Genomic DNA, 11,470 nt, shown 5'->3' with positions numbered 1-11,470 from the left:
TGGTGCCTCTTATGCGTCAGATTGTTATGCATTGGTTGTTTCTAGTATGTGCGATGAAAGTGAGCCTGTTTCATTTGATGAGGCACAAAGTTCAGAAAATTGGATGGCTGCTATGCAAGCAGAATACGATGCTATTATGAAGAATGGTACATGGTCTTTATGCGACTTGCCCCCTGGCAAGAAGGCCATTGGCACTAAGTGGGTTTACAAATTGAAGCGTAAGCCTGATGGCACAGTGGATCGCCATAAGGCTAGGCTTGTTGCAAAAGGTTATGCTCAAGAGAAGGGCATTGATTTTGATGAGACTTTTGCTCCCACATGTCGTATGACCACTGTTCGTAGCATCTGTGCATTAGCAGCTCATAATGGTTGGAATGTACATCAGCTGGACATAAAGACTGCGTTCTTAAATGGAGATTTGCATGAGGAGGTGTATGTATCGCAGCCTCGTGGTTTTGTTCAAAGAGGGCAGGAAAACAAAGTGTGCAGGTTAAAAAAGGCTTTATATGGTTTAAAGCAAGCTCCACGAGCTTGGTATGAAAAAATACATGCATATTTGACTGCACATGGGTTTCAGAATAGTCCAACAGAAAGCACTTTGTATGTTAAACGTGTGGATGGTGTACATCTAATCATTGCTCTCTATGTCGATGACATGCTGCTCACAGGACCAAATGAGAGTCATATTGCTGATTTTAAGGCTGATTTGAATGCCTCTTTTGAGATGTCAGATTTGGGGCATTTGCATCATTATTTGGGGATACAATTTAAGCAGTGTGATGGAGGTATTGCTTTGTGTCAGACAAAGTATATTGAAACATTGTTGCGGAGATTTGGCCTTGAAGACTGCAAGCCTATTGCTACTCCAATGGAGACAGGTTTGAAGTTGAGTCTTCATGATGCTGGAGATCACTTTGATGTCACACTCTATCAGACAGCTGTTGGTTGCCTCATTTATGTATGCATTACGAGGCCAGACATTCAGTTTGCAGTCTCACAGGTGAGCAGATTTATGCATAGCCCAGGCATTAAGCATTGGCAGGCAGTGAAGCGTATCTTTCGCTATTTGAGTGGTACTCGGCATCTTGGGTTGTTTTATCCCAAGGGGGGATCATTGCCGCCAGATTTACATGTTTTTTCAGATTCTGACTGGGCTGGTTGTTATGACACACGCGTGTCCACGAGTGGTTTTTGCTTCATGCTTGGAAGCTCATGCATATCATGGTTGAGCAAGAAGCAGCCTACTGTGGCCACTTCTAGTTGTGAAGCTGAGTACATGGCAGTTTTCACAGCTACGGTTGAGTGTGTGTGGCTCAGACGCCTTATGGCTGATTTGGGTGTTGGGCAGCCATCTGCCACCACCATCTTCACTGACAGTCAGAGCGCATTGGCAGTTGCGCGGAACCCAGTGTTCCATGCTCGTACGAAGCACATTGAGGTGCACTACCATTATGTCAGGGAGAGACTCTCTGCAGGAGAGATCAGTTTGGCTTATGTGCCAACACAGGATAACCTTGCAGACCTTTTCACAAAGGCTCTGCCTCGTGAGAAGTTCGAAGCTTTTCGCAAAGCTTTGGGCTTACTCCCTTTTGTGGATTCGTCCACATAGCTAGACACTTCCCTATACATGAGTGCTAGCTCTTGTTCACCGCATCACTCCAGGGGGGATTTGTTACCATATTATAGTAGTGATGTGTGTGAACACACTTAGGACCGCCGGGGCACTTTTTCCCTCACTAGGAGGTTTTTTCCCCCGTGCATTGTATATACGCCCATTATCTTCTAGGGCTTGTTATCTTTCATTTTTGGCACTCATAATACACTACTGTGTTGTGCTCAAGCTTCCTCATCTTCTTGAAGTTGTGTGTGCATTCCTGCAACCCTAATTCCAACACTGACCGTACAACTCATAGCTTGACAGGATACATGCCTGCAGAATTAATGTATGGTCAGAAGCCAGTAATGCCAGTTGAAAAAGTAGTTCCAACTTGGAATGTATTACCCTGGGTGGAAGGATTAAATAGGGAAGACCTCCTTGCATTGCGAATAAGGCAGCTGGAGAGGAGGCCTGAAGATGTAGAGCTTGCTAAAGCTCGTTTGAAAGATGCAAGGTTGAAAAATAAAGAAAGATTTGATACAAGACACAGACTCTGGCCAAAACCTATTGAAGAAGGTGATTGGGTCCTAATGTATGATAGTAGCCTTGACAACCAGTTTACTGTTCAAAGAAAGTTTGCAAAAAGATGGTTTGGCCCTTACATTGTCAAGCATGTGCATGGAAATGCCACGTATACCCTGTGTGAGCTTAATGGAACAGAGATAAAGAATCTTGTAGCAGGCAAAAGGATGGTTTGGCCCTTACATTGTCAAGCATGTGCATGGAAATGCCACGTATACCCTGTGTGAGCTTAATGGAACAGAGATAAAGAATCTTGTAGCAGGCAAAAGGATCAAGATGTTTAAAAAAAGAAGGCATGACAGTGATCCTTTTGATTCACAAGAGACTCAGAATGAGAGGCTTGATAGTGATAGCATGGGTATGGCTGAAGAGGAAGAGGATGATCTCCCTAATAATGTAGAAGATGAAGACGACATCCAGATATATGTGGATCTTGATGATGATTTGGCACATACCAGGATGTGCAGGTTTAGAGGGGGTGGATGTCGTGCCATGGCACGTCTATGGTGTGAAACCATGCATATGAGGTCATTAAATGCAAATCCAGATGCATGGGATTAAGTGCCATGACTTGAGTCATTATATGATGCCTAAGTACATATGTTCATATTGTAAATGAGGTTCAATAAGACGAGCTGAGGCTGAGTCAGGTCTCGAAGCTTCTGTACATGAGTGTGGTGTGAATTATGGAGCTTTATGCTTATGGTAGGCCTTGTAGTAGGGAACACCCTTCTCAACATGTATGGAAATGTGAGAGCATGTATGATATAAGGATTGGTTTTGAAGAATGCCCTTTTGAGATATCGTGTCTTGGAATGCCATGATTTTTGTTCTTACTCGGAATGAGCAAAACAAGGAGGACTTCAATAAGATGCTGCACACATTCAAAGTCTTTGTGTACCCTCATAGGCAGAATGATCCCTTCAACAATATCTTCATGCCCATGGATGGTGAACCTAGTGGCAACTATGCTAGTGAGAGCTATTTCAAGATGGCCCTTGTGAGTAGGGAGGTGGTGGGGGTGGTTTTGCTGTTACTCAAACCTCGTGGGTAAGTTGGAAACACTCAATTATGTACATGGTCTACATGGCTATGTGCATGATGGTATGGGTGGCTCGTCAAAGGGTTATGTAAATGATGTAAATGGCTACCCATGTGCATGATGTGTAGTAGCTTCTCTATGGTATCGATGGGTCGAGTCAGTGATTACCTCTTATGGGAGTGCATGCATGATGCATGCTTTAGTAGATTTATGATATGTACATGATGTTTGATGCTGCTTTGGTCCATGCATATGCATACAAGGAGTAGATATATCAGATGTATAGGAGGTATATGAAGGCGGCAGCTTGCGTGGCAATAACAAAAAAGGAGATATCCGAGTTTAAAGCTAAAAAAAAGGAGGCGCAAGTGTATTTGAATTTGGGGAAATACGAAATATTAGCTGCAAAAGGTGAAGGGCGGCCCGATTCTCTGGTAGGGAAAGGAATGAGAAAGGGGAGAAAAACCAGAAAACAAGGTACTGTAGGGGGAGATATGCAGAGAAGAGGAAAAGAAAAACCAGAGTTTGGGTTATTGCAGAATACTTTGTTTTGTGAAGTCAATTTCTGTTCAAGCCTTGTAGGAGTTCGAATTACAGAGGAAATCAAGCTGCATCTAGTGATACGCCTCCTGAAACTTCCGAAAAATGAAGGGGACTGCTGTTGAATTCATGCGAAGGACGACTGGTTGGAGACTCTGGTGATAAAGCCCTCATTGTCCATGGACTGAAAACGAGCTCAAGAGAATTTACTGCTGTGGTAGTTTGTGTAGCCATCCGTTGGCAATGTTTTGGAGGGCGCTGCTATTGGCTAAGCCTCAAAAGCTATGGTGTGAGCCCATAGAGTGTACAAAGAGCTCAAGCATCCTCGAAATATTAATTGTGATTGAAGCTTTAAGATCCAGGAGTCGTGGCCTTCCCAATCGTGCTATGGTGCTCATGACTAGCCTCGAGCTACCAGTATCTACTAGTATGTTGGTGTTTCTTGGGGGTATGCTCCAATAGGCTGTGCATTTGTTGTTGAGCTGATTTCTACCTCTTGATCCGGAGCTCGGTTGTTCTCTGCTAGTATGTGTGTTATGATTATGATGGTAATTCTGTGTGTGATTTTGAGAGTGCATGTGTGATGATGAACTTGTAACCAAGGAAGAGAGAAGGAGAATGATACTAATTTCAAAGCTTCGAGAATCGAAGTGAATTCGCACATGTACATGTCAACAAAAACGGTGATGTCTTATGCTCCTTGAAGAGCTATCTATTTTTTTTCCTTGCTGGGATTTTGGAAGCTACTCTCACAGCCAGAAGTCCCGCGCTTTCCCAGCAACACCGCCCACGTCATGACAATGTAATAGCGTGAACACTACTGGGATGGGTGACCTCTCGCCCCAATTTACAACATGGTACCAGAGGCAGGGAGGGTATGTTGGGATGTTGTTAGTGGAGCTAGTTGACTTGCCAATTCCTCTCAATGGAGCTGAACGAAGGCCAAATGCATGTACAACTAAGAAGGCTACATCGCGATGGTATGCTCGAAGTAATCACTAGTAGGGCATATGCTGGAATAGCCGAGTGACATCTCTGTGAGAGCGGGTAGACCTCTGAGCCAAGTGTCATCAGAGCCGTTGGGTACCTACGTCCTAGCCATCGAGAGAGGGTGTTGGAAGGTCATGGCCTGGCCGTCTACATACCACATGCATAGTGCCACAGATAATGAGATCATACATAAATATTAGAAGATTAGGGCCATTATCATCCATCCTTCACCAGCTTTCATGGCTTGGGAGGGATTAGACTGGTGGAAGTTCAACACCGCGCAGTGGCGTGAACACTATTGGGATGGGTGACCTCTGGGAAGTGGCCCCCAATTTACAACACTTTAGTCTATATTTATCTCGGAATGTCATCCTACTTGTACGGTCGTTCCATGAGAACATGAGTTTGAGCTCTAGAAGCTAGAATGACTTTTGTAAATAAATAAGAATATAATAAAGGAAGGATTTATTTTTTAGTACATATTATATTTCTATTTGTTTTATTCAATGTAAATATATAGTCTTCTCTCAAAGGCATAAAAATTGAATGTAGGTATAATGGGCCACCTAGTTATTAGGCCTTCCTAGAATAAATGAGTGGCAGGATTAGATAGCCCGAGATGTTACCCCATAGCCCTCTATTAACTACGAAACATGTTATGAAAATAATACAAGATAGTCTTTTTATTTCAAGATCTTAATGATGATCTATGTGGGAGCTGAGAGACCGAGCCTCAAATAGATTTATTCTTAATATTGTCATAAGCTTTTCAAGATCTTAATGATGATCTATGTGGGAGCTGAGAGACCGAGCCTCAAATAGATTTATTCTTAATATTGTCATAAGCTTTTGAGCTTATATTCAAGAAAACTTATTTCTTGAAATGATTCTGGGAAAATTATAGCTAGAATGTCTTTTGTAAATAAAAAAGAATATAATAAAGAAAGGTTTTATTTTTTAGTACATATTAGATTTCTATATGTTTTATTCAATATAAATATATAATCTTCAGGATTGGATAGCCCTTGCTTACAAGAGGTTACCTCATAGCCCTCGATTTAACCAGGGAACATGTGAGTTATGCCATCGTGTGTTGAGCCTCGGGAAGCCGTCTATGGTACCTACTTGTGAGAATTATGAGAAGGGAATATTTGGAGGAATCATGGTGAGTTCCTTGTGTAAGGATTATTCTAGATCAGCTATACATGATGCTAGATAGCCAAACATTAGGATATTGATACATGAGGCCCCGAGTGGGATACTCTACCCTTAGATTAGTCTCGATTAATATAGATTTATAGAGTTATTGAGGGGTTAGGGGGTCTCACATTTGATTCAGAGCACAGTTTGCCTTTTTGAAAATGTAACTTATAGTGTTCTACTGTGTTTCTTTTCAGATGGCTCAATACATGACTTCACCTCATGAGCAGGATATGATCGATCACCTTCACATTTGAACATCTTTTATCTAGTGCTAGATTAGAGGAGAGAGCTAATCTTGCTCAACATTTTGGGGAGCTTTACTTCCTCACTCATGTTCACAGGAGGCAATGATGGTATTATGAATATAGTAGCACAGTTATGACTAGCAGTAGGATGTGGGTAGAGAACATCTCCCTTGATATGATCTTGATCCACATTGGCATAGTCTCAAAGATAACACTCTATGGACCTCTAAGGCATAATCTTAGAGTATATACTATAGATCTTATAAAGTTTTTAGCTATTCTATTCCTCCACATCGGATTATTATACCTTCTCGTGTCACTGATAGGGATTATTTGTTAGATTTTCCCCTGTATAAAATAAGAATTGATATAATAAAGACTTGATGTTTTCTCTTTCTTTTGTTTAAATATTTTTATTTATTATAATGTTGAAAGTGTCAGGCCCAAAACTTTCCACCCTACTTAAGAGCAACAAGCCATGATGTTGCATTCCAGCATACTGCCAATAATAGGGTGCTAGTTATTACCTATTATCAGAGTTGTAGGGAGCATTGTTGTTGATAGATGTGAACCACCCTAGCATTTTGATTTATCTTGGGTGTGAACCCCCTAGAATTACTAGAATTAGCTTAGGCTAATAAGTTGTGGAATTTTGTCATTAAAAGATGTCATATCAAGAAGTGGCTACAAGAGGGCTAGTGGGAAGTTAGGATCTTGTGGAGGTTATGGGAGCCCAATAGTCGGCTTATGTAGATTTTGTTACATACAAATGGTGCTTCTAAAATCTCCTAATTTATTCACATGCTTTGCTCACAACATTAAAATGAAAGTTAAATGATAAAGTGAGGTTTGGAGCTACGGTGCCTATAAATCCAAGAAGGTATGGAGATATTTGCTTGTAAATTTAGTAAGGTTTGGAGCCGAGGAGGAGGAGAGGCCCAAAGAGGTCCCTACCGCGAGCTGCCTATAAATCCAGTAAGGTTTGGAGTTAAGCTACCTGTAAATCCAAAAAGGTACCTGTAAATCCAATAAGGTTTGGAGTTAAGCTACCTGTAAATCCAAAAAGGTATGAATCTAGCTGCCTATAAGTCCAGATAAAATATAAAAACCCAACGAGGTGTTGACTCACATGATAATTGTTTAAAAAGTTGAGAATTCCATTGACATTGATCCAAATATGATTTGTGATTATGTTATTATGCATGGTAATATGATTTGTTAATAATACTCATGATACCAAGAGAGGTCCTTATCGCTTGTAAGTCCAAGAATAAAGCATGAGGGCCAGAGGAGAGGCCCAATGAGGCCCCTACCGAGAGTTGCATGTAAGTAGGGCCGAAGGAGAGAGCCAAAGACGTCCCTATCAAGTCACCTGTAAATCTAGGAAAAACGAAAAAGAAAACCAAAATGAAAATGTTAAAAGCATAAGAAAATTATAGAGGAAAATAATGTAATGATTTCTAGAACGCAGTTACTTGTTGGGTGTTGTAATTTCAGGACCCAAGGAAAGACTCACTTTGTGGACACTAGGAGAAGAAGCAAACTTCCTGGACTCTCGGAGATGGACTTCCAAAGATAAAGCTGACTTCCCAGACATATGTAATGATTTCTAGAACGCAGTTACTTGTTGGGTGTTGTAATTTCAGGACCCAAGGAAAGACTCACTTTGTGGACACTAGGAGAAGAAGCAAACTTCCTGGACTCTCGGAGATGGACTTCCAAAGATAAAGCTGACTTCCCAGACATATGGAGCAGAATCAGGTGGATACATCAAATCACCTATAGAGTTGGTTGATCTGGATGACTACATCCACATCCATAAAGAGAAAGAGGAGGCCAAAGTTGGTGGCCTAGGCACTTCATCGACACAAATGGTAGCACACTTGAGTGCCCATGGATGAGATTCCTCGTCAACATATGCTTTTGGATTCTTCATTGGATTTCTAGAAATTGTCTTCCCACCATTGGATTACCTTTTGTTTCTAAAAATTTTGTCATTTTTAAAATTCAATGGTTGTGAAATTTTGAAGAAAAAGAAGTTTTTCTTTTTGAAAACCATGAATTATTGGGCAAGTCAACACAAAACTTAGTGCCTATTGTGCAAGAGTTAGATAACGATATTAAAGAGGAACTTCAAATGTCTCAGCCTAATGCCTTCTGAGGAGAAGGCAATAACCTTACGAAAGCCATTCACAAGGTACAACATATGCACTAAAATGGCACTCGCCACCCATTCAAAATGGAGAAATCACAGAGTCTAATTACTTAAACAAGGATCAACTTAAGTGGGAGAACATGAAGGATTATTTTCATCAAAGGTTTTTCTCTCTAAGATATCAAGACGACAAGGTAAATGAAGTCATGTACCTTTGTTAGGATGGGAAAATGATTGAAAATCTCATCAAGATTATGAAAATGTTGTTTGTTTTACTCTACACATGGATAAGGTAAACCTCCTTCGTAGGTTTATCTTCTAGAAGTTGGACACTCCAATGGGCACGCTAGTTAAAAATGTAAAGCCAACTTCAATATATGAAGCAGTTAGAACAGCCAAGAATTTTGCCAAGGTCTTCCCCAAGGAAGCTTCATAGTCAAAGAATTTACCATTTATCCCCCTAAGAGATCTTTGACTCTGATAAACAATTCTAACTTACCTAAACTAAAGTGGAGCCAAGGATAAGGCAAAAGCCAAGGCCCCAAAAGTATGGGATAAGAGGAGAGGATTCTTGTACTAGCATGTTAGAAGGATTGATGCAATAGCTCAAGAAAGATCGTAAATATTTTTTATGCCATCAACCGGACCATATGATGAATGGTTTCCCTAATGCCCCTATTGTTACTTATCTCACTTAGAGTATCTATTTAAAGTAGCCAGGGACCCTTGCCCCAAAATTGGGGAAATCAAAGATAAAAATTTCCCACTCAGCCAATTGTATCTAAAGCTATTACAATTGTTGAGAGGAAGAGAAGGGAAGAATCCATGTGGATGTTTAACATCAAGGTCAAAACCAATAGTTCTCCATCATTCAAGCACCAAATGAGTTACCAAGGTAAAAATTTTAAGTTTTTAATTGATTCTAGAAACACTTATTCTTTCATCTTGCTTGGATTCTTACGTAAGTTAGAGCTTAACCAGAGACATGGTAAACCAATGCAAGCTGAGTTGGCTAATGGAAAGTTGCTTTTCATGCACCACAAGAAAGACAAATAAGATTCAATTCTCTTTAGATGAGAACTTGATAGAGTGTAAATTTAAAGCCTTACCCTTAGGCCTTCATGATGGGATTCTCGAAATGGACTGGCTCACTTAGAACCAAGCTAACATTCATTGCCACCAAAGGAACTATGTCCTTCATGATAACATTCAATTCTCTTTAGATGGGAACTTGACCGAGTGTAAATTTAAAGTCTTACCCTTAGGACTTTATAATGGGATTATCATAATGGAATGGCTCACTCAAAACTAGGCGAACATTCATTGCCACAAGGAACTATCTCAGGATTGAAGTAACATGAGCTCCAACTTTACAACTTATGAAACTATATAAATTATTAAAGGAACTTAGAAAAAAGCAGGAAATCTATGTTATCATGCTTAACTCAAATGGTAAGAACTCAAATTTGAAAGAATCAAGATGGTTGAGTGAATATGCTTATGTATTCCTTGTTTGTAGAGCCACTGAGAGAAATGATCCCAACATGGGAAGTGGATAATGAGATTGAGTTCATACCTAGCCAAGTACTAAGAGAGTCTATAGAATGGATGTTCCAAAGGCTATTGAGCTCAAGGAATAATTGAGGCAGCTTTTAGAACACAAGGTTTTGTTCAACCAAGTGTCTCTATGGGGTGCACAAGTACTTTTTTAGAGAAAGAAAGATGGAACCCTGAGATTATGTATTGATTATAGGGGATTGAGTTAGTTGATAATTAAGAATAAATATCATGTCACTAGGATAGATAAACTCTTAGATCATTTGCATGGAGCTCAAATATTTACCAATATCAATTTGAAATCCGGGTACTATCAAATCAGGATTAAAGAGAAGGACATTTCAAAGACTACCTTTAATACACGGTACCAACATTATGAGTTCCCAGTAATGCGCTTTGTTTTGACAAATGCCCTTATTACTTTGACCATCTAAATGATTTTGTCCTTGTGCTTTTTTATGGCACCTTGGTCTACTCCAAAAATGTTGCTAATCACGAGAAACGTGTTTGCAAGGTCTTGGAGATACTCAGAAAGCATAGACTTTTTGCTAAGAAGAGTAAATATACTTTTTTTACTGACTGTATTGAGTATCTACTAGGATTTATAGTATCAAACCCTGGAATCTCAGCTGATCTGACGAAGGTACAAGCTATCATTGATTGACCTCAACCAAAAAACATTGAAGGAAGTTAGAGGATTTCTTGGCTCAACTGGATGGGCATCAAATATTTATCCATAGGTATACTAAGATTACCTCATCTTTAATAGCTCTTCATCATAAGAAGGATGCTTCATTTTAATGAACTTCAATGTGCGAAATTGTGGTTGATAAGCTAAAGGTTGCTTTGGTAACCACCTGATGTTAAAACCACCAGAATTCAACAAGTCTTTTGAGGTAATCATAGCAAATGGATTCTCTAATTCTCTATCAGTGACACCTTATGCAGTAGGAAGCCTCATCACTTATGAGTCCCAAACCTTAAACCTCATGAGAGTAATTATGTGATTCATTATATCTAGAACTATTGGCATTAGTGCTTGCCTTGAAGCTGTGGAAACATTATCTTCTTAGGCAGAGATTTCACTATAGTAATGGACCACAAGAACTTGAAGTGGATATTTACTCATAATGATCTCAACATACATCAAAGCAAATGTATGCTAACTTTGAAAAAGTTTGAATTTCAAATATAATACAAATCAAGAAAGGAGAATGTGCTTTGCTAATGCCTTTAGTAGGAAAGCTTACAATAACCATAATTTCAAACCCTCTACTCGTATAAATCAAGGAAAATATTCGAATAAATAAGCTCTTTGCTACAATGGAAGAAAGAAAGACCTCTTAGGGTTATAAACTAGGGTTATAAAATTGAAGATGGTTGTTTATATTTGTAAGATTCCTCCCTCTAGCTTTTGAGGTGTAAAGGTGTAAGAACCTCCCCTTCTATTCTTGTAATTATTCCCCTCTCTGAAATAGAACAAGGATCTTGTTTTACCCTATTTTGGCCTAGAGATAGATAATCCAAAATTGAGATATCTTTGGATATAAAAATCCTCC

This window comes from Cibotium barometz, chromosome 34 (genome assembly GCF_041138505.1).
Source record: "Cibotium barometz isolate CiBa-2024 chromosome 34, ASM4113850v1, whole genome shotgun sequence".
Lineage (NCBI taxonomy): Eukaryota > Viridiplantae > Streptophyta > Polypodiopsida > Cyatheales > Cibotiaceae > Cibotium > Cibotium barometz.
The sequence above is the reverse complement of the archived record's forward strand: the minus strand, read 5'-3'. Positions refer to the sequence as shown.